Raw genomic sequence first — 21,929 nt, forward strand, 5'->3', positions numbered from 1 at the left:
TTAAAAGCCTTTCATCTACCACTTGTGCGTATTATTGAAATATAGATAACAAAATTGATCATTTTAACGATTTTAAGCGTATAAATTCAGTGGCACCTTGTTGTTCTATCATTCATTACCTTTAACCATCTCCAAAATCATCCCAAGCTAAAACTCATTAAACAACATCCTATTGCCTCTTCCCCTCCCTAACCCACCTCTGCCACTAGTTAGTTCTAGTCTATGGATCTATTTCTAAATATCTTAAACATTTTGTTTATCTATTCATCCATTCATAGACAGTGGGATTGTTTCTACTCCTTTGGGTTACAAACATACATGTATGTTTATCTGAGTCCTTTTTTGTTGTTGTTGTTTATCTTTTAGATCTTTAGGGCATAAACCTGGTAGTGGAATTGTTGAATCACATGGTATTTCTATGTCTATTTTTTTTGAGAGCTGACATACTGTTTTCCTGCAGTAGCTGTACCATTTTACATTCCCAAGAAAAACACCTAAGGATTCCAATTTTCTCTGCATCCTCATCTATACTTGTTATTTCCTGTTCCATTCAAGAGCAGCCATCCGAATGGGTATGAAATGGTATCATCTGCCCACTTTTGAGTAATCAATACCTGAGAGGAAAAGCAGAGCCAACCTGATGCTCACCTCTCTTGGCTTCCCTGGGTCAAGGCCTGTCTGGTTTTCAATCTCTTGGTAATTTTCCACACCTATTTCCACTTTTTCTAGTTGTGGTCAGTGGGAAGTTGGTTGAAACAAGTTCTTCTGCTATTTCTGCCTACCCTGTACTTTTGAAAACAAAGAATATTTTCCAAAACTTACATCATGAGGTTACTAAAGTGTATCAGTCTGTTTTATGTTACTATGACCAAATGGTTGAGAAGATCAACTGACAGGAGAAAAGATTCGTTTTGGATCATAACTCAAAGATTTTTCAGTCCATGGTAGGCAGGCTCTGTTGTTTCTGGTTGGTGATGAGGCAGAACGTCATGACTGAATGTTGTAGTGGTACAAAGTTTGTCACCTTATAACAGCCAGGAAGCTGAGACAGGAAAGGGTTAGGGACACAGTGTACCTTTCAAAGTCATGCCCATAGTGACCTTCATCCAACCAAGCCCCACCTCCTACTTCTAACCACCTCCCAATAAGGCCATCAGATTATGAGTCCATCAAAGGATTCATTCATTAGGTCAGAGCCTTCACAATTGAACCTCTCAGTGACCTACTCCACCAGCTGAAGACCAAGTCTCTAACACACAAGCCTTTTGAGGAGTACTTCATAAACATTGTAAAACACTAAGTAAACATCTAAGATCATCCATGTGTGCTAATCACACACATATTTTTGGTTTTGTCCCATTCTGGTTTGTATTTTTGGTACGTTTGTGGTTGTACAGAGTCTTGTGAACAATTCTGGCCAATCTTTTCTTAAGCAGGAGTCATAGGGCTGGGAAGGTGGCTCAGTGGTAGAGCGCTTGCCTTGCATGCCTGAGGCCCTGGGTTCAATTCCTCAGCTCCACATAAGCAAAAAGAAAAAGCTGGAAGTGGCACTGTGGCTCAAGTGGTAGAGTGCTACCCTTGAGCTGAAGAGCTGAGGGACAGTGCCCAAGCCCAGAGTTCAGACCCCACAACCGGACCCCCCCCCAAAAAAGCAGGAGTCATAATGTGTCATTTGACAGCCAAATGTATGATTGCTGAGTAAGCTTGCCATGGACACTAGCCATGCAGAGAGCAGCTGCGCATCAGCCTAGGTCTCCAGGAGGAGGTGGAAGACAGGGGAACAGAGCACCAATAGCAACTGCAATAAACTTCTACTATGAGTAGGAAATACACTTTTGCTAGGTCCTGGGATCTTTTTCTTCAAGATAGTCAAATTGACTCTAATAAAACCTACCGATATGCTTACCAATGGTTGGGGTGTTACAGAGGTTCTTCCGTTCTTAGATGTTATGTCCAGGTACAGCAGAATTTAAAAAAGAAAAAAACACTTGAAAAGAAAGAACATAGTAAAAAATGACTTATTGGGAAAATAGAATTCATCCTGCTCAAAGGGTGAGGTGAACAGCTCAGGAAAGTAGAGCTGTGGGAATTGGAGTTTTGTCCAATAGGGTGGGGTCACTAGGTCTCGAGAAATTGAGGCCCTCCTGGCCCTTCCCAAATACTCTGGACACTGAGCAGAGGCTGATATGGGAGGGTTACACCTGCACATTTGATCCTCCTTGTCCTCACTCACTTAACCTTGCTATGGAGTGGTCTCCATAAAAGCAGAGTCTCCTGCCATTATCTTAATTGTTGTTTCAGGGTGTGGGCCATCAGGGTTTCAGAATATAATCTTGCACCACAAGGCATTTTCTTGTTCCTACTTAGGCCCACTTATCTATCTACAATAACAGATACGCTTTAAAAGCTCCAGGACACTTGAAAAGCAAACACTTTGTTCTCTTACCCACTGAGCTCTTCCTGAAGCTTTTTCTGATATTACCAAAGTTTTTAGTTTGCAGACATTTATGTTGTCTCAATGGATAATAGCTTGCCAATGTCCTACTGATCTACTACAGGAATGGCCAAGGAGGATCCTTGAAGCAAAACTAAACAGGGAATATTCTAGAATCCCTTTAGGATTCTAGATTTTAGGCATCCTTTACTGTTAAATTAGATAGAAAGTACCTACCTCTCCTTGGGGGCACTTGGACAGGAGCTGAGCAATGGAGAGTACTATAAAATACTACTAAAGCTCTGCTAATATTAATTATAAGCATCATTGGGGGGGGGATTGGTTGTGGAGCTTGAACTCAGGGCCTGGGTGCTGTTCCTGAGTTTTTGTGCTCAAGGCTAGCATTCTACCACTTTGAGCTACAATTCCACTTACAGTTTTCTGGTGGCTAATTGGAAATGAATCTCACAGACTTTCCTGCCCAGCTGGCTTTGAACCATGTCAGAATTCAGCCTCCTGAGTAGCTATGATTGGTGTAAGCCACCAACTTTTGGATTGTAAGTACTTTTTTTGGGGGGGGGGGAGGGAGGGAGAGGTCCTGGGGCTTGAACTCAGGGCTTGGACACTGTCCCCGAGCTTTTTCTGCTCAAGGCTAGTGCTCTACCACTTGAAGCCACAGCTGTCAAAATAGTGGTTAAATGGAGAGAAGAGTCTCAACGGACTCTATTGCCTGGGGTAACATCAAACCATGCACAATCCTCAGATCTCAGCCTCCTGAGTAGCTAGAATTACAGGAGCTACCAGTGCCCCATGTAAGCACCATTTTTAATGTTTATTTCCCCCTTAAGTATGCTAAGATGATGGCGGCTGGAGCATATGATTTCCTAATTGGCATTTCTCAGGCTCTCCCCTGGAGTCCTGGCTGCCTTGATTGAAGGACTATCAGCCTACTAGCCAGCCAAATACCCTCAACCCAACACTGGCTATCAAAGGCACAGTCCCAGTAAACAGCTTGCCTGAGGCTTTTTGTTATTTACATCTTGTTGATCTCAACAGGACCCTGCATCCATTTCCACCCTAACTAATTCAAGAACACTTTTCACCCTAGTGGCTTGACAGAAATCTTGTGATTGGTGTGAGTACAGCCCTTCATTTGCATAAGAGGCTGCTAGGGAAGGTATCAGAGACTGTATCTTGATTGGTGCAAACACTACCTTCATTTGCATGAAGGAGCCTGCTTTGATTGATATAGACACTCCTGTCATATTCCCCACTCTCTTTCTGTCAATATAAGCAAGCTGCTCAACTCAATTTCTGAGCAGCTGGAAGACACCCTGCTGTGCTGTCCCCTGGTCTTGCCTACTTTTGCTGAGCTAGAACTGAAAGAAGAGAAGCTGTGACAGCAACAGTGGCAGCAGGAATGACACTGTCCTAGCAGCAGGACAACAGAGAAGCCAACAAGAGTGTCCCACAACAGTGAAAAGAGTAAGCCAAGTCAGTAGAGTGGCCTTGATCTATCACAACTACAAGTGGAAATACCCACTCCCACCTTAGGGCCCTGCCAAGAGAAAGAGCTGTTACACTTAAGGCCTGAGGCCTGAATCTCCAAGGCTAAACCCTAAGCTGCCATTCTAGCTGTCAGAGGCCCAGCAACCACTGCTGCTGCCTGCTGTCATTTACTCCATCATCTGCCAAGAGCCCAGAATAATTGAGAGAGCTTCTCTTCTCCTGCCTGGACAGAGCAAAAGAACCCCAGCCTGCCAGGTTGTGACACTTTGAGCAGCTTCATTCTATAAACACTGCCCCAAAAGGGTTCTGGCTAGTTGTGCTGCTCATTTTACTGGATTTCTTCCACATACATTTAACCTAGCTACTCTTACTATTTGTGTGTGTGTGTGTGTGTGTGTGTGTGTGTGTGTGTGTGTGTGTGTGTGTGTGTGTGTGTACTAGGGTTTGAACTCAGAGCCTTGAAATCTTACTTGGCTTTTTGCACTCAAGGCTTCATCTTTTTGTTGGTTAATTGGAGATAAAAGTCTCATGAACAGGGCTGAGAAAGTGGCTCAGTGCTTGCCTTGCATGCATGAGGCCCTGGGTTCCATTCCTCAGCACCACATGAGCAAAAAGAAAAAAGCCAGAAGTGGCGCTGTGGCTCAAGTAGTAGAGCGCTAGCCTTGAGCTGAAGAGCTGAGGGACAGCGCCCAGGCTCAGAGTTCAGGCCCCAGGACCAGACCCCCCCCCCAAAAAAAAAGTCTCATGAACTTTTCTACCCAGACTGTTTTCAAATTGCAATCCTCAGATCTCAGTCTCTTGAGTAGCTAGCATAAGCCACAGATGATGGTCCCAACCTAGCTATGCTTGATGTAGTCAGCAGATAGGCTAAACTTTTAAAAGGCCATTCTAGACACACAGTTTGAGACAGAAACCAAAATCATCAATTACAAGAACAAGAAAGGTACAAGAAAAGACCTCTTAGGTTAAAATCTCAATGTCGCCATTATTGGCAGAGTAATCTTGGGTACATTATATAATCTGTCAGTCTCAATTTCCCCATCTTGTCTACAAAGATGCCCTTTCTGCCCTAATGGCCTTGTTACTGAGTTGCCGTTCTTTCCAAGCTCCCTCCCACAATGAGCTGGGCTGCAGATAATAACCAAGGGAATGTAGCAAAAGTGAAGCTAGGTCATAAGAAGCACTGGTATCTTGGAATGCTAGTCCTGAGGAAGCCAAGAGTCCTTAAGAAATCCATTGTGCTATGAGGGAGCTGAATGCAGAGAGGTATGTGGGGATAGCTCAGCCAGCCTCCAGATCTGCGCATCTCAGCGGAGACATCAGTAAAGATGCCATCTGAGAGATCCAGTGTAGTGGGGACTTTTGTTTTGTTTTGTTTTGTTTGGGTGCTAGGGATCAAACCCAAGGGTCCTGTGCATGTGAGGAAGGCAGGCACTTTACACAATGGTAATAGAGATGTTTTCAGCCATCAAAGTTTTGGAGTGATTAGTTACACAGTGACTGGTAATCATCTGATAAATGAGTAAAATAATACCATGCTTCAATGATTGTGTGAGAACAGAGAAAAATGTGTGTGTCCACATGGTATTTTTGCACTTTATAGAAACCACTGGTAATAATAAAAATGGACTGTCCACATAAATGCACCCAAATGAAGTAACTTTTTCATGGGAAAATACTGATAACCACAGCGAAGTCATTCTTGTAACATATAGAAATGTAGCGAGGCTAAAAACAGGTACAACTTGATAACAACAAAGTCTCTCAAAGGTCATTCATGGCAGAGCAGAGGTACCATGGGACAAGATGCATTTGCAGGTTTAGGATGCTGGAAAGAACTCTGAGGCTTCGGGCTTATTCACGTTCCTTAAGTATCAGTAATAGCAAGAGGAAATGAACACAAGATAATCAATGCACTATTTACTGTCTTCTCTGTAAAATCTGACTACGTAAGCTTAAATTTGGCTCTCCAGATTAATGACAAAAGCCTTTATATTCTAATTGAATTTCCTACTGCTGTGTTAATTGAAAAGCAGAAATGAGAAATAACCAACACTATACTGTGGTGGGTACTGAAATGACTCAAGGACTGTCAGCCTCCAATGAGCTGCTTCAGATAAGGTCGGAGACATCAAATGTCACTGAGGTTGCTCACTCAGGAGCCTCCAAATTAAAATGGAGATGTTTTTTCAGGGCTTAAAAAGTCACATTTAATTATTTTCTAAGCTTGAGATATTCAATGAGTAGCAGCTGCTTCTCTCAAGAATTAAGCTAAAAAGGAAATTATTTGTCTCATCACCCATGAATATGACATCTTTAGTGAAGAGAGGAGAGTCTGTAGAAAGGAGGGGAAGAAAGGAGAGGGGAGGGAGAAGGGCAAGGGGTTGGTACCACAGCCAAAAGGCAGACAGATGGACTTGTAAAGAATCAGTATTCTGTGTGTGTGTGGGGGGGGGGATGGGTGTGTGTGTGTGTGTGTGTGTGTGTGTGTGTGTGTGTGTGTGTGTGTGTGTGTGTGTGTGTGTGTGTGTGTGTGTGTGTGTGTGTGTGTGTTGGTATTGGGGCTTGAACTGGAGCTGGAATTTGGGCCTTACGTTCTTGGTTGGCTTCTATACTCAAGGCTGGTGCTCTACCATTTGAGCCTCCACTTTTAGCTTTTTACTGGCTAATAGGAAATAAGAGTCTTCTCAGACTTTTCTGACCAGGCTGGCTTTAAAGCTGGATCCTCAAATCTCAACCTCCTGAGAATGACAGGCATAAGCCACTAGTGCCTGGCTTAGTACAACTCTTTTATAATCTCAAGTTCTCTTTCTGCTTGCTATGATGTGGATAAATGTCCACATGTGAAAGGTTTGGTCCTCTGGTGATAATGTTAGGAGGTAAGGCCTGGTAGAAGGTCATTGAGTCACTGGAGGCATGTTCTCAAAGTGGATTGATAGACTAGATCCTTCCTTCCTTCTTTTTTGCTCCATGCCATAAGGTAAACAATTTTTACTCCAACACATGGTCCTTCCATCATGTGCTGCTTCAACACAAGCCTAAAATAATAGGACCAGTTGATTATGATTAGAACCTTCAAAATATGAGCTAAAATAAACTTTTTTCTCTCCTAAATTACTATCATCTAGGTAGTTCATTGTAGTGATAGAAAGCTGACTAATGCACACACCTCTCACCCCCTCAAATACTCTTTCCTTGAATTCAGACTCTCTCTCTCTCTCTCTCTCTCTCTCTCTCTCTCTCTCACACACACACACACACACACACACACACACACACACACTTTTTTTTTTTTAAGTTCACCTCAGGATAGAATTTAACCAGCATGCTCCTATGCTCAGTGATTTCGATAGTTTAAGATAAAGACTTCTCTGAGATGAAGGTCTTTGAACAGAGAACAAAGCTTCTGACCAAAGGAATCATTTCTCATCTTGATTTAAAGAGCAGTGAGCCTACGGTAGATGTTTTCAGACAGATGTTTGGTGCTCCTGAAATGGTAGGGCCCCCTTCTCCCCAGCAATCTCCGTTCACAGGATGCCTGGTATTGTTGCCATAATCAAATCTGTTAATGAAAGATTCCATTCTTCCATGATTTCACTTGTAAATTTCATCTGTTAGATATGTCTGATAACAAAGAAGTATTTGGAAATCTCCCAATCCAATGAGTAAGATGAGTTCTTATTTGCACTGCATTATTCACTGAGATTTGGGGAAATAAATGCCTACTAGAGCACTAGAACTTTGAGCACAATAGCTCAGGAACAGCACCCAGGCCCAGAGTCCAAGCCCCAGAACTGGTACAGAAGAAAAGAAGGGAAGGGAAGGGAGAAGGGAAGGGAAGGGAAGAGAAAGAAAGGGAAGGGAAGGGAAGGAAAGGGAAGGGAAGGGAAGGGAAGGGAGTTTGATCTAAGTATATAATGGGAATGAAAGTATTAGTGAACTATAATGTAAGCTATATGTTTTAAATGCTTATGTAGGCCAAGAGCAATGGCATATATTATAGTTCCAGCTATTCAGAAGGTTAAGGAGGGAAGATTACTTGAGCCCAGCAGTTTGAGACTAGCCTGGGCAAAAGACTAAGACTCAGTCTCAAACACACAAACAAAAAAAAAAAAAAAACAAAAACAAAACAAAGGAACAAAAATACATTGTACCAGCAAATCTTGCGGTGCAAAATTCTAAATAATTTATGTAGATGCCCACCCTTCAACACTCTCTAAGTATATATCCAAAGAGTATAGTGTGGATGGAGGGAGGCAGAATAATTTCACTGTGAGGAAACCAGACAAATACCAAATCAACCATCTGGTCAAGGTCAAGGTGGACAGGGAGAAGGCATGCTGATGGAGAGTCCCTTGGTGCATGTAATGGAATGACACTTTCCCCCTGTGGCTCTCCTCCCCAACATGCCAAACCCGAGGCATTATTGGGGAAAAAAAATCAGAAAAAACAAAACTAATCAGCATACTTCAAAACTGCCAAGGTCATCAAAAATAAGGCAAGTGAGGTAATGTCATAGCCAAGAGGAACCTAGGGAGATTTGACAAATAAATGTAATATGGTGGTATTCTGGATAGGATGCTGGAACAGAAGAAGGACCCTGGACCAAAACTAAGACAATATGACTACAGTATGGATTTTAGTTAATAGCAAATTATTATTTATCCCAATGAATGGACCAACATTCATTAGGACAAATATATGATACTAAATAAGTGAAAAGAGTTTACGCTATATGGGAATTTTGACCACCTTTACAATAATTCTGTAAATTTAAACATCTAAAAATATACATAATTTATTTAATAAAAATATTTGGATGGAGGTTCCTCAAAAGACTCCACATAGAGCTCCCCTATGACCCAGCAATCCCACTTTTGGGCATTTACCCAAACGTTTACAAACAAGACCACACTAAAGCTACCAGCATGACTATGTTTATTGCAGCATTATTTACTATAGCTAAGATATGGAACCAACCCAGATGCCCCTCAGTAGATTAATGGATCAAGAAAATGTAGTATATATACACAATGGAATTCTATGCCTCCATCAGAAAGAATGACATTGCCCCATTTGTTAGGAAATGGAAAGGCTTGGAAAAAATTATATTAAGTGAAGTAAGCCAGGCCCAAAGAAACATAGGTCCCATGGTTTCCCTTATTTGCAATATCTAGTGTATGTCTGAGTCAAGCAGAAAAGGTCAGATAAGGTGATGTTAGGGAAATGAACCCTAAGATATGTATTCAAATGTTTTTTTTCTTTCATGCGATTGTTTCTAACACATTTATAAGATTATTTCTTTGTTGCTTTGTATGTCCCTCCCCCACAGTATAACCCCTGCTTTCACTGTATTTGTGGAGGGGAAGGGGAAAAACAAGTCGTTTAAATAAGGATACAGGTGGACCTGTTGCAACAATGAGAAGTACAAGTCGTTATGTTCAAAAGAACTTTACAACTTTGGTACGGTGAGAGGGGGGAAGGGCGGATGGGAAGGGATGGGAAGGGGAAACAAAGGAGGAGGCTACAATGCTTGATAAGAAATGTACTCATTATCTTGCCCATGTAAGTGTAACCCCTCTGTACAGTATTTTCACAATAAAAAATATATAGTTGGAGCTGGACATCAGTGGCTCATGCCTGTAATCTAGCTACGTAGGAGACTGAGACCTGAGGATAACTGTTCAAAGCCAGCCCAGGCAGAAAAGTCTGTAAGAGTCTTATCTCCAATAAACTATTAAAAAAAAAAGCCAGAAGTGAAGCTGTGGCTCAAGTGGTAGGGCTATAGCCTTGAGCACAAAAAGCTCAGGGACAGCACGCAGGCACTGAGATTAAGTCCCAGAATTGGCACCAATGTCCTTTCTTACTCTTGGTACATGAATTTTGAATATGGGATAAACAGGCATCAGATTGGCTGTTTGGAGTTCATTCTTTCATTCTAGTTATATGATGCTGGGCACTGAGACTGTCCCTAAGTCTCCCCTTCTACCTGCATGAAGTTTAGGAGGCGTGCAGACTTCCTGCATGATAGACACTGTTCAAAATGCTTCACCTGAATGAGTTCATCCAATCACTGCAACATCCCTGAGAGTAAGAGCATCCATCCCTATGACTAGGATCCTATTTTCCAAGGTGCTTCCAGCACTTCACTGGAGACTATACTCAGAAATGTGTTAGCTACTGGAAGTCTGGGATCAGGCTGTGCCACACCCTTTCTCAGACTGGGTGTCCCCTCTTCCTTCCACAGGATTGTGGGAGAGCCAGTAAGAGAAGGTTACCATCCTCCAGCAATGTGGCAGTCATGGAGACCTCATGGCTGATTCCTCACCAGCCTCCTGGCCAGCTGAAGGGTTATATCAACCTAGCTCAGCTACAGTGCCTAGAAGGTGTGGTGGGGTTGGACGGCCTTGTACCCACAGCCAGGCTTGTCACTCTCTGGAATCTTATGCACCTCACCTGTAAAATGAGATAATAAAGTCTACCCCATAACTCTCTTCTGAGGACAACAAAATACTTGAGCAGGGCACAGACGACTCATGCCTGTCATCCTAGCTATTGAGGAGGTTGAGTTCTGAGGATCATAGTTCAAAGCCAGCCCAGGCAGGAAAGTCTGAGAGACTCTTATCTCCAATTAACCACATACACACACCCCTCCCCCAATTAAAAAAAAACCCTCTGGAAATGGAGCTGTGGTTCAAGTAGTAGAGTGCTACCCTTTAGCACAAAAGCTGAGAGAGAACACCCAGGCCATGAGTTCAAGCCCTCCCTCCCTCCCCCCATACAAAGATAATTCTCGGGACAATATCTAGCAGGGAACTAGCATGTAGCAACACTTTAATACAAGCCTTTTGGATCTGAAATGCCACACCCACATGGGAACCTCTTGGTTTCCTTATCTATAAAGTAGGGAAGTGTTAACAGCAGCACCTCCCCAACTTAGGGATGTGCCAAGGGGACTAGGCCGAGCCTGAGAAAACCCTCCATGGAGGACAGCTAGCATGCTTGTTGCATTCCTACACGTTCATGTTACTCTTATGTCCCAAGAGTCTAGATAGCGCTTATCCTAAGGCCTCTCAAACTAACCTCAGGGCCACTCCTGGAAGAACTCTGTGACCTTGGCAACTGCTCCCTGTCCTAACTCCCTGCTGGCACAGACCAACATCTTACCCACAAGCTCCCTGCTGGCCAGGTAGGCCGACCACTTCAGAGCTAGGTCTGCCTCCCTCTCTTTAGGACACCCATTATAGAAATCTTCACAGACAAAGAAGCTTGGTCAGGTTGGAGCTTTCTCTTTATTTGGTGGTCCCTAGAAAAAGCACCTAGACCATCTTTGTTCTGTGATTCACAACTAGTGATTACAGGAAAATAGATATGGGATCATCTAAATAGCAAACTTGAGGAAGTTCAGAGTTCTCTCAGGCTGGCCTTCTTTCTGAGAGCAGGAAATGTTGGTCCTGAAGACTGGCAGCTCCCAGGACTTTCACCTTGAACTTGGGACCAGGACACTAAGTCCTGAGCCACCAGTGGAGAAATTTCAGCCAGTGTTGGTTTCCTGTCAGGAAGGGCAGAGGAGACACAGCTGTCTCTGCTTTTCATGGGGGGAAACAGTGAGTGAGTCCACTGCTCCAGCAGATGCCCAGACCCCCACTCCAGATCTGCCAAAACAGCCCAGGCATCCCGTAACCTCTGGTGCTCTGGCCCATTCCTTGGGGACAGTGGGCTGGGCGCAGAGGGAAGAGTTATGGGTCTGGCAGAGAACACAGAGAGCAGAAAACTGAGCCAAAAAGTCTTGCCCATGTGTTTACCTGAAATAGTCATAAAATGAGTCATCAAAAGAAAGCAGAAAAAAAACAACCAGTGAGGTGAGTGGCCATGTCCTGTTCACAGAGCAGAGAGAGGGGCAGGTGAGACCCGTGGGCAGTGCGCTCTGCAGAGGATCCCCGGCTGCCTCCACCATACATCTGGCCTGCACTCCAGTGAGAAGGGAAACTGACAACTACGCAGGGCAGGAAAATCCCTGCCGGAAGCCTGCCGCTGAGGCAGCCTTCCCAGGCACCTGGCAGCTGCTTTCTTCCCATGCAGAGGATTGGCTTATGGAAACCCAGATGTTCTCTGTGCTGCTATTCCAAATAAGGCATTTCACTTGGACAGCAGCATCAAGTGACATCTGATGACACAGCTAAACGGCACTCCCTGAGCATTCCTATCTCATTTATCCACTTTCCAGAAGACTATAGGGTGACTAACTGAGGCTCACAGACTTAAGTAACATGTCTCGATTCACCTGACTAAGAAGTAACTCAGTGAGCTGAACACCGGTAGCTCACACCCATAATCCTAGCTACTCAGGAGGCTGAGATCTGAGGATTGCCGTTCAAAGCCAGCCCGGGCAGGAAAGTCAATGAGACTTTTAGCTCCAATTAACCACCAGAAAACTAGAGGTGGTGCTGAGGCTCAAGTGGTAGAGTACTTGCTTTGAGCCGAAAAGCTGAGGGACAGCGCCCAGGCCCAGAGTTCAAGCCCCATGCCTGACAAAAAAAAAATGTAGCTCAGAGATAGACATAATCTTTAACACTGAGTGTACTGAGTGTAATGTACATTCCCTCCAACATATGCCAAGTCTGAGGCACAGGTTTCTAAGTGCTCTCATACTCAGTCGAGTGGTGCACAGCTGTCATTACCCTAGCACTCAAGAGGTTGAAGCAGGACAATCATTCAGCCAGGACTACAAAGCAAAACCCTATTAAAAACAAGGCCAAGATCAACATGTTATTAAACATCTACAATCCTAGTTACTCATGCAGCAGAGACAGGAGGATCATGATCAAGACATAAAACCTGAGACACTCACCTAAAAGTAAACTTAAAAAATACAAAACAAAAAAAACCTAGGCAGGCACTGGGTTTGCAGGCTGTGTCTATAATCCTAGCTACTCAGGAGGGTGAGCTCTGAGAATCATAGTTCAAAACCAGCCTGGACAGAAAAGTTCATGAGGTTTTTGTTTGTTTGTTTGTTTGTTTGTTTGTTTTGGTCAGTCGTGGGGCTTGAACTCTAGGCTTGGGCACTGTCCCTGCGCTCTTCAGCTCAAGGTGAGCACTCTACCACTTGAGCCACAGCGCCATTTCTGGTTTTCTAGTGGTTTATTGGAGATAAGAGTCTCAGGACTTTCCTGCCTGGGCTGGCTTTGAACCATGATCCTCAGATCTCAGCCTCCTGAGTAGCTAGGAATACAGGCATGAGCCTGGCTCCATGAGATTCTTATCTCCAATTAACCACCTAAAAACCGGAAGTGGAGCTGAGGCTTAAAGTGGTAGAGCACTAGCCTTAAGCAACAAAGCTCAGGGACATGATTAAAGGCCAACACACTGGTAGCTGGCCTTATGTCCAGCCAAAAATCTTATGACCAGCCAAAAAAAAAAAAGGACTGGGAGCATGGCTCATATGGTAGGGTGCTAGCCTAGCAAATGCAAAGCCCAAGTTCAATCCTCCATACAACCAAAACAAAATCTCTCTAAATGCTGTCACATCGCTGTGTACATCATTCTGCGCGCAAGATACCAGGCAGAGATCCTCTCCTCTCCTCTCCCACATTGCAGATGAGCCCCAGCACAGCCAAAGACGGGGCTGCCAGCAGCTGCATTCTTCATGACTAGCCGACATCTTGCTGAGACTCAAATCCAGGGCTTTTCCCATGTCACCAGTTGGCTGTCACCCCCTTCAGCACATCTGGAAAAAATGACTCAGGTGGCAGTGGTCTACTCCCATTCTGAAGCACTTCAAAGTGAGAACAAGTGGCCCGAATTTCCCCAGACCTCTAGTAAGTAAAGGTCATGGTGTTTAAGGTGACTGGCTCACAGGAAAGGGTTTCAAAGGCTGTGCTTGAGATAAGGCTGGCTTTTGGATGCAGCTCTGCAGAGAGGCCAGCTCCACCCCCACGCCTTCTTGGATGAGTGGAACCGAAGCTGCAGTTCTCCCCAGCTGTGTGTGGTTTGGGTGAACTCTGGGTCTAACTGACTGCTGCTTCTCTCCCCTCCCCAACACCCATGCCAACAAATATCCTAATGACACAAGAAAACACACACAAAAAAAAAAAACAAAGAGAGGGTGAGGACAAAGATAATTTCTGGACTCTCTCTGGAACAGAGATTTTTCTGATTTTTTTTTTTTTTTTTTGGCATAAGGAGGTATTTTCCATCTTGTATCCACAGAAGATTCCAGATTCAGAGTCCTGAGATGGCTTGAAGCAATCTGGTCTTTTTTTTTTTTTTTCAGGCAGAAAAGAGTTTGTTGGAGGGAGAGCAAACTGCTGTGCTGCATGAGATGGAGGTGTGCAGAGAGAGCACAGAAGAAAGGAAGAAGAGAGGAAGAGCAGCAGCAATCTGGTCTTTGCACTAAGACTTCAGCTCAGATAGTTGGCTGGAGTGGGTGAGACTTGGTAGAGTCTGTGAAACCGCCCTGGGGAACTGGCACAAATACTGGGGAGCAAAACTACATATTTGGACATAAGAAGGAAGTATACTTTCACTTTAGAGATGAAGTTTCAATGTGGGTTAATGGCATATGAAACACTCACTTCACAAATGAAGATGTGAGGGGATGGATAGGGGAAGAGAAGGAAAAGGGGGGGAGAGAGAGAGAGACAGAGAGAGAGACAGACAGACAGACAGACAGAGAGAGAGAGAGAGAGAGAGAGAGAGAGAGAGAGAGAGAGAGAGAGAGAGAAGAGAGCTATAACTACAGGCAACCAAACCTGGGAAGTAGTACAACCTTGAAACATAGGATAGGGAAAGTGTCAGGAGAAAAGAAACAGAGGCCTTAGAGTAGAAGCTTAGTGTTCTCGTCTTTCTCATATACCTGAACTAGAGAGAGAGAGAAGGTTGAGGACAAGATACCAAAGAGTGCTCCCAAGTACCTCCTTCTGTGTCACCAAGAGCCAGGAGGTTGGATGGCAGCCCGGTAAGCTCTAGGAGAGTCTAGGCCAGGAGGCGTCCTTCAGTACCTTTACTGGAACTATGGGAAGCTTAACCTCAGCTGCAGCTGACTCCCAGCTACTCGGGGGCAGGAGCCCCAGAAGAAGCACATACATTTTCTGAGAGGAGCGGACCCTGGTGTGGAACCAAACTGACTTTAGGAAAGTCACCGGTCCCTAAAATTCTCAGACCTCAGTAAGGCAGGAAGAGTCTTCTGGAGCCTTAAACTGAAGTACTGAAGAAACAGGTGGAGAGGTATGAAAAAGAACTTCTTGTACTTTTTTTTTTTGTAAAGATGCTGTACAGAGGGGTTACAGCTACATGAGTAAGGTAATGAGTACATTTCTTGTCAACATTGTTACCCCTTCCTTTGTTTTTCTCCCACTATCCCTTCCCTCCCCCACCCCCTGCAAAGTTGTAAAGGTCATTTCCAACATAGTGTCTTGTGAGTGTCATTGTTGCAATGGATCACTCTTTGTCCTTGTTTCAGCATTTTGTTGTGTCCCTTTCCTTCCCTAAATCAGACATATGTATATATAAGGCGCAGGGTACCAGAATCAAAGACAGTGATTGCCAGGGATAAGCCAATGGGAAAAGAAAAAATGAAATAAAATAAGAAAAAAAGAACTAGATACAGTATATTGGCGACAAGATCAACAATCAAAAAACAAAAAACAAAAACCACCTGTTGTTTCCATGTCTTGTTCATTTCACTTTTTTTAAGCCTTACTTTTCTTTCTTTCTTTCTTTTTTGCTGGTCCTGGGGTTTGAACTCAGGGCCTGGGCACTGTCCTTAAGCCTCTCTGTGCTCAAGGCAAACTTGAGCCACAGCGCCACTTCCAGCTTTTTCTGTTTACGTGGTACTAAGAAATCGAACCCAGAGCTTCATGCTTGCTAGGCAAGCACTTTACCACTAAGCCACATTCCCAGCCCTAAGCCTTACTTTTCTAACTAGACTCACTCATGCAAAATGAAAAGAAATAAGATGGAGGCTCGAGGCATGGCTCACGTGGTAAGACAATTGACTAAAAAGCATAAGTTCCTGAGTTCAAACTCCAGTGCTAACAAATTGCCAAATTACTATTCTGTTATGATGGCACAAAACAGATGAAGACAGTATCCAATTGTCTAGAAACCAACTGACACTCCTAATTCTACTTACTGTTGATAGTAGCGATCCCGGGCAAGTACAGACCCCTCAGGACTGCCCCCCCTTTGTCCACTGTGAATCCAGATTGTCCCCTGTACTTCTGACCAGTGAACTTATATCAGGAGTTCCTACAAGCCCCTCCTCATGCTTGATGATTTGCTAGAATGCCTCGCAGATCTCAGGAAAGCCCTTGAGTTACCATTGCCAGTTCATTACAGAGCAGACTACTCAGGATTCAGGGAATAGAAACTATGCAGAGGGTTTCCACGCCTGTCACTCCATACCTTGACAGCTCACCAACTCTGAAGCCCTCTGACACCATCACTCCATCACTTACAGCATTTAGGGACATCCCATTACATAAGCAGATTAGTTACATCATTGCCATGGCCTATTAACCCAAGGTCCGGCTCTTCCCTCCCCACAGGTCAGGCATGGGGCTGAAAGCTCTAACTCTCTGGTCTTTCTGCCTTGCTCTTTCTGAAGACCAGCCGCCATTCTCAAGGTATTGCCTTATTAATATACAAAAGATGCTTTGATATATCTGGGAAGAAAGATCAAATATACACATGCACTCACACACACACAAACACACATGTGTGTATCACAGACTGATAGGCTGGGCCTCTTTCATGAAAGATGTTTCCTGTTTAATATGGCGATAACAACAGTCCCTTACTTTGCTACTTACCTGTCACAATCCCAGTCTACAGATAGTGTCCCAGTGTAGTAATTACTCCCACTTTATGTCGCCCTTAAGAATGTCACAAACCAGGTGCCTATAATCCTAGCTACTTAGGAGACTGAGATACGAGGCCAGCCTGGTCAGGAAAGTCCGTGAGACTCTTATCTCCAATAAACCACAAGAAAACTGGAAGTGGTGCTGTAGCTCAAGTGGTAGAGTGCTAGCCTTGAGTTGAAGAGCTGAGGGACAGTGCTCAGGCCCACAGTTCAAGCCCCATGACTGACAAAAAAAAAAAAAAAAAAAAGTCACAGCCTAAAGGCTAAAAGGTTTCCCTGGAGATAATACACAAGCATGTAAAAAGAAAAGTTAGGCTAGGGGCTGGTAGCTCAGGCCTGTAGTCCCAGCCACTCAAGAGGCAGAGATCTGAGGCTTGCAGTTAAAAGCCAGTCCAGGCAAGAAAATCTGTGAGACTCTTTGCTTTTGTCAGTTGTGGGGTTTGAACTCACAGCCAGGGCACTGTCCCTGAGCTCTACAGCAAGTCTAGTGCTCTATCACTTTGAGCAACAGCTCCACTTCCAGTTTTGAGTGGTTAATTGGAGATAAGAGGCTCACAGGGACTTTGCTCCCCAGGCTTGCTTCAAACCATGATCCTCATATCTCAGCTTCCTGAGTAGCTAGGATTCAGGTGTGAGCCATTGGTGCCTGGCTTCTGTGAGACTCTTATCTCCAATTACCTACCAAGAAGCCACAAATGAAGCTAAAGCTCAAGGCATTAGCCTTTAGCTCAAAAGCTCAGGGCAGCACCCAGTACCTGAGTTTAAGCCCCAGGACCAGCACCCAAAATAATAATAATAGTAATATTTTTTAAACTTAGAAGTACAAACTAGAGTACAGCTTCCAGCATTAGGCAAAAGATTACCACAGCTTCTTCCAGGAGAAAGAGAATGTTTAAATAGCTTCTCATGACAATGAATCTGGCTAGGATCAGTGATATCTCAGGCTGGTATATCAGCCCTTTACATATACCACTGCCAACATGGAAAATAGGTTTCAAGAACTGGGCAGCAGTGGCTCATAAAAATCCTAAGAATTGGCTGGGAATGTGGCTTAGTGGTAGAGTGCTTGCCTAGCATGCATGAAGCCCTGGGTAGATTCCTCAGTACATAACAGTACATAAACAGAAAAAGTCAGAAGTGGTGTTGTGGCTCAAGTGGTAGAATGCTACCTTTGAGTACTAAAGCTCAGGCCCCTGAGTTCAAGCTCTAGAACTGGGGGCAAGAAAGAAAGAGAGAAAGAAAGAGAAAGAAAGAGAGAGAGAAAGAGAGAGAGAAAGAGAGAAAGAGAGAGAGAAAGAGAGAGAGAGAGAGAGAAAGAGAGAGAGAAAGAGAGAGAGAGAAAGAGAGAGAAAGAGAGAGAAAGAGAGAGAGAAAGAGAGAGAGAAAGAGAGAGAAAGAGAGAAAGAAAGAAAGAGAGAGAAAGAAAGAAAGAGAGAAAGAAAGAAAGAGAGAAAGAGAGAGAAAGAGAGAAAGAGAAAGAAAGAGAGAAAGAGAGAGAAAGAAAGAAAGAGAGAAAGAGAGAGAGAAAGAAAGAAACAAAGAGAGAGAAAGAAAGAAACAAAGAGAGAGAGAAAGAAAGAAGAAAGAGAGAGAGGAAAGAAAAAGAGAGAGGGGGAAGGAAGGAAGGAAAGAGAGAAAGAGAGAAGGAAGGTGAGAAGGAAGGAAGGAAAGAGAGAAAGAGAAAGAGAGAGGGAAGGAGAGAAGGAAGGCGAGAAGGAAGGAAGGAAAGAAAGAAAGAAAAGAAAGAAAGAAAGAGAAAAAAGGAAGGAAAGAAGGAAGGTGGGGGAAGGAGGGAAAGAAGGAAGGGAGAAGGAAGGAAGGAAGGAAGGAAGGAAGGAAGGAAGGAAGGAAGGAAGGAAGGAAGGAAGGAAGGAAAAGAAAAAGAAAATAGGTTTCAAGAGAAGAGAAAGGGCACAGGCCTATCCCAAAATGTCTGCTTTCATTGCTTGTAAATGAGGCCAAAGGGGAGGTTCAAACTTTAATTCGGGACTAGAGAGAGAATTGTGAACTTTAAATCTGTGAAGACTTATAAGTCCTACATTGCATCGACACATGGGCTTTGAAAGCCCTGGGGATAACAGTGCTGTGTGTGTGTGTGTGTGTGTGTGAGAGAGAGAGAGAGAGAGAAAGAGAGAGAGACAGACAGACAGAGACAGAGACAGAGAGACAGACAGAGAGAGCATGTCTATCTCATTACAATTAATATTTTGGTTTGTTTGGTTTATTTTTTGCCAGTTCTGGGGCTTGAACTCAGGGCCTGGGCACTGTCCCTACGCTTCTTTTGCTCAAGACTAGCACTCTACCACTTGAGCCACACCACCACTTCCAGCTTTTTCTGTTTATGTGGTGCTGAGGAATCATACACAGGGCTTCATGCATGCGAGGCAAGCGCTCTACCACTGAGCCACCTTCCCAGCCAATTCTTAGGATTTTTATTTGGGACATCTCTATGCCTCCCTGTCCCACCACCACTTCTATCTCCTATCACTTCTCCCATGCACCATAGTTCCCGACAGTTCCCATCTTTATGGCTGGGGCTATCTATCCCCACTGAAAGGCAAAAAGTGGAAGGTTCTGACCACCTTTGTTTGCAGTAACAGCCAGACTTGGAGATCAGCAGGTTTTCTAGAAACCTTCCCAGAAGGGCTCCTTCCCCTCGGCTACCGCTTCCTCCATCTTACCATGTCTGGATGCCACCATCTCCTTGGTGAAGGAAATGGGTTTGCAGGTTGGAAGGAGGTAATGAGTCATCTGGCTTGGTGTCCCTGCTTAGTACAATTATTTACCCTTTCCCAAAGCACACTGGGGACTTCAGAGCTTCCCCCGGTTTGTTCTCATGTCTAATTCAGTGGATTCTAAATTCCTTGCCAGAGAGGGCCAACAAAGAAGCAGAAAGACAGAGCTGAATTTTGAGACCCCACACTTTTTCCTGGGTTTGATAGCAGGGGTCAGAGAAAGAATCCCACAGGCCTGGGCTGGTAGCTTGACTAAAGCGGAGGTGAGGCTGGGCCTGTTCTGTTTACTGATTGTGGTAATGTGTACAGAACTCTGTATGTGGTTAGAATTCATACAACTATACAAGGAAAAAGCCAATTTTACCATGGGATTTTTCAAATTAAAAACATGGTTTTCATACAAATAGAGATGAACACGTATCAGAAATTTCCTCAACTAATGAATGAGTCACTAGGATGCAAAAGTTGGTTCAAAGAAACAAAAGAGGGGGCAGGGGGCAGAGCATCTGGTGGCTCATACCTGTAATCCTAGTTACTGAGAAGGCTGAGATCTGTGGATCAAAGTTTAAAATCAACCCAGGTAGGAAAGTCTATGAGATTCTTATCTCCAATTAACCAGCGAAAAGCTGGAAGTAGGTATGTGGCTCAAGTAATACAATGCCAGCCTTGAACAAAAGAGCTAAGCAAGAGCATGAGGTTCTAAGTTCAAACCTCAGTACTAGTATGCATGCAGGCACACACACATGCACACACACACACATACGCGCTTGCACGCACACACATACAACAAGCAAAAGAAGGATAAGGATGTAGCTCAGTAGTAGAACATTTATTTGTCAAAAATTCACCAGACCTGGAGTTTGACCCCTAGCCTAGCCAAAAAAAGAGGGGGATGGGGAGGAAAAGTGTAGAAACATTTATGTGGTTTTAAGATTACTAAACTGCTTTATATAAAATAAAATAGTAAGGCTGGGCGCAGTGGCTCATGTCTGTAATCCTAGCTACTCAGGAGGCTGAAATCTGAGGATTGCAGTTCAAAGCCAGCCTGAGCAGGAAAGTCTGTGAGACTCTTACCTCCAAAAAATCACCAGAAAGCCAGAAGTGGTGTTATGGCTCAAGTGGTAGACTGCTCACCTCGAGCTGAAGAGCTGAGGGACAGCACCCAGAGTTCAAGCCTCATGACCGACTAAATAAATAAAGTCCTAGACTTGACTGAAACTTATTTATTTTATCAATGAAAATTAAGCTTGCATGTCTACAAACTTCCTATTCCTTCTTTGCAAATTAGGTAGGGTTTAGTGGTACCTGCCTGTAATCCCAGAAACAAGGTTGAAGCAGAAGGATTGCCACTTTCAGGTCAGCCTGAGATATATGCAAGACCCTATCCTAACACACCCCACCTTTCCCCCAAAAAACATATATAGTATAAAATAATCTATCAACATTAAGTACCAAGTTAGAGATTATGGCAAAGCCCTGTCTCAATACTTCCCCAACTTTCCCTAAATAATACAATTGTAAAATATTTTATCTACATTAGAGGTTATTCCTAGAGAATGTGATCATTCCCTGGGGAAAGCCTGCTAGTGATGCCCAAGCTCAGCATGCTTCCCAGGGCCTAGAGGAATCTTTGTCCCGTTGCCAAGTCTTGGATACTTTCCCTCCTACTCAGTAAGAAAACAGTGAACCAGCTATCAAAAAAAGACAGGCCCAGGGCTGGGAAGGTGGCTCAGTGGTAGAGCGCTTGCCTTGCATGCCTGAGGCCCTGGGTTTGATTCCTCAGCACCACATAAGCAAAAAGAAAAAAGCCGGAAGTGGTGCTGTGGCTCAAGCGGTAGAGCGCTAGCCTTGAGCTGAAGAGCTGAGGGACAGCGCCCAGGCCCAGAGTTCAGGCCCCACAACCGGACCCAAAAAGAAAAAAGAAAGACAGGCCCAGGGTAGCACTGTATTCCCAAGAAAGCTAGCTTGTCTCACCGTCGGAGGACATCAGTAGCTTTTGGGAATACAATATAACCATTTAGAGAAGGACAGTAAGAAAACAAAACAACAAATCAGGAATAGGTTTCTGGCTCTATAACCCCATAAACCCCAGTCCCCAGGTTTATTCTTGTACCAGGATCCCTGATGCAGGTGAGCCCGGCAGCGCACCCTCCAGGTTTCATGGTACCATTCTAACCTCCAGCACTTCAAGAGTCCTTCTGCCCTTCTTTTTCAGACATTAAAAATGGGACATCTATAGTAGTGCTGTGGCTCAAGTGGTAGAGCGCTAGCTTTGAGTTGAAGAGCTGAGAGACAGCGCCCAGGCCCAGAGTTCAGGCCCCACAACCAACAAAAAGAAAAGAAACGCAAGAAAAGAAAAGAAATAGGACACCTAGGAAGGTTCATTAAC

The 21,929-nt window shown here is 44.1% G+C and overlaps 1 protein-coding gene across 4 annotated transcripts in view; it reads right to left on the minus strand.

Annotated features, from left to right (window-relative positions):
- The window catches only part of LOC138815263 (N-acetyllactosaminide beta-1,3-N-acetylglucosaminyltransferase 2), a 180,307-nt gene that overhangs the window by 70,152 nt on the left and 88,226 nt on the right, over positions 1 to 21,929 (minus strand). The window contains exon 1 of one of the 4 annotated variants that reach the window (XR_011368237.1): positions 16,077 to 16,126. The exons of the other annotated variants lie outside the window; for them this stretch is intronic. The gene's annotated coding sequence lies outside the window, so the exon portion shown is untranslated. Of the gene's footprint in view, positions 1 to 16,076; positions 16,127 to 21,929 lie in introns of those variants that run through there. 4 annotated transcript variants of the gene reach the window in all.

The sequence above is a fragment of the Dipodomys merriami genome, unplaced genomic scaffold, assembly GCF_024711535.1.
Source record: "Dipodomys merriami isolate MVZ:Mamm:240054 unplaced genomic scaffold, mDipMer1.0.p SCAF_63, whole genome shotgun sequence".
Taxonomy (NCBI): domain Eukaryota; kingdom Metazoa; phylum Chordata; class Mammalia; order Rodentia; family Heteromyidae; genus Dipodomys; species Dipodomys merriami.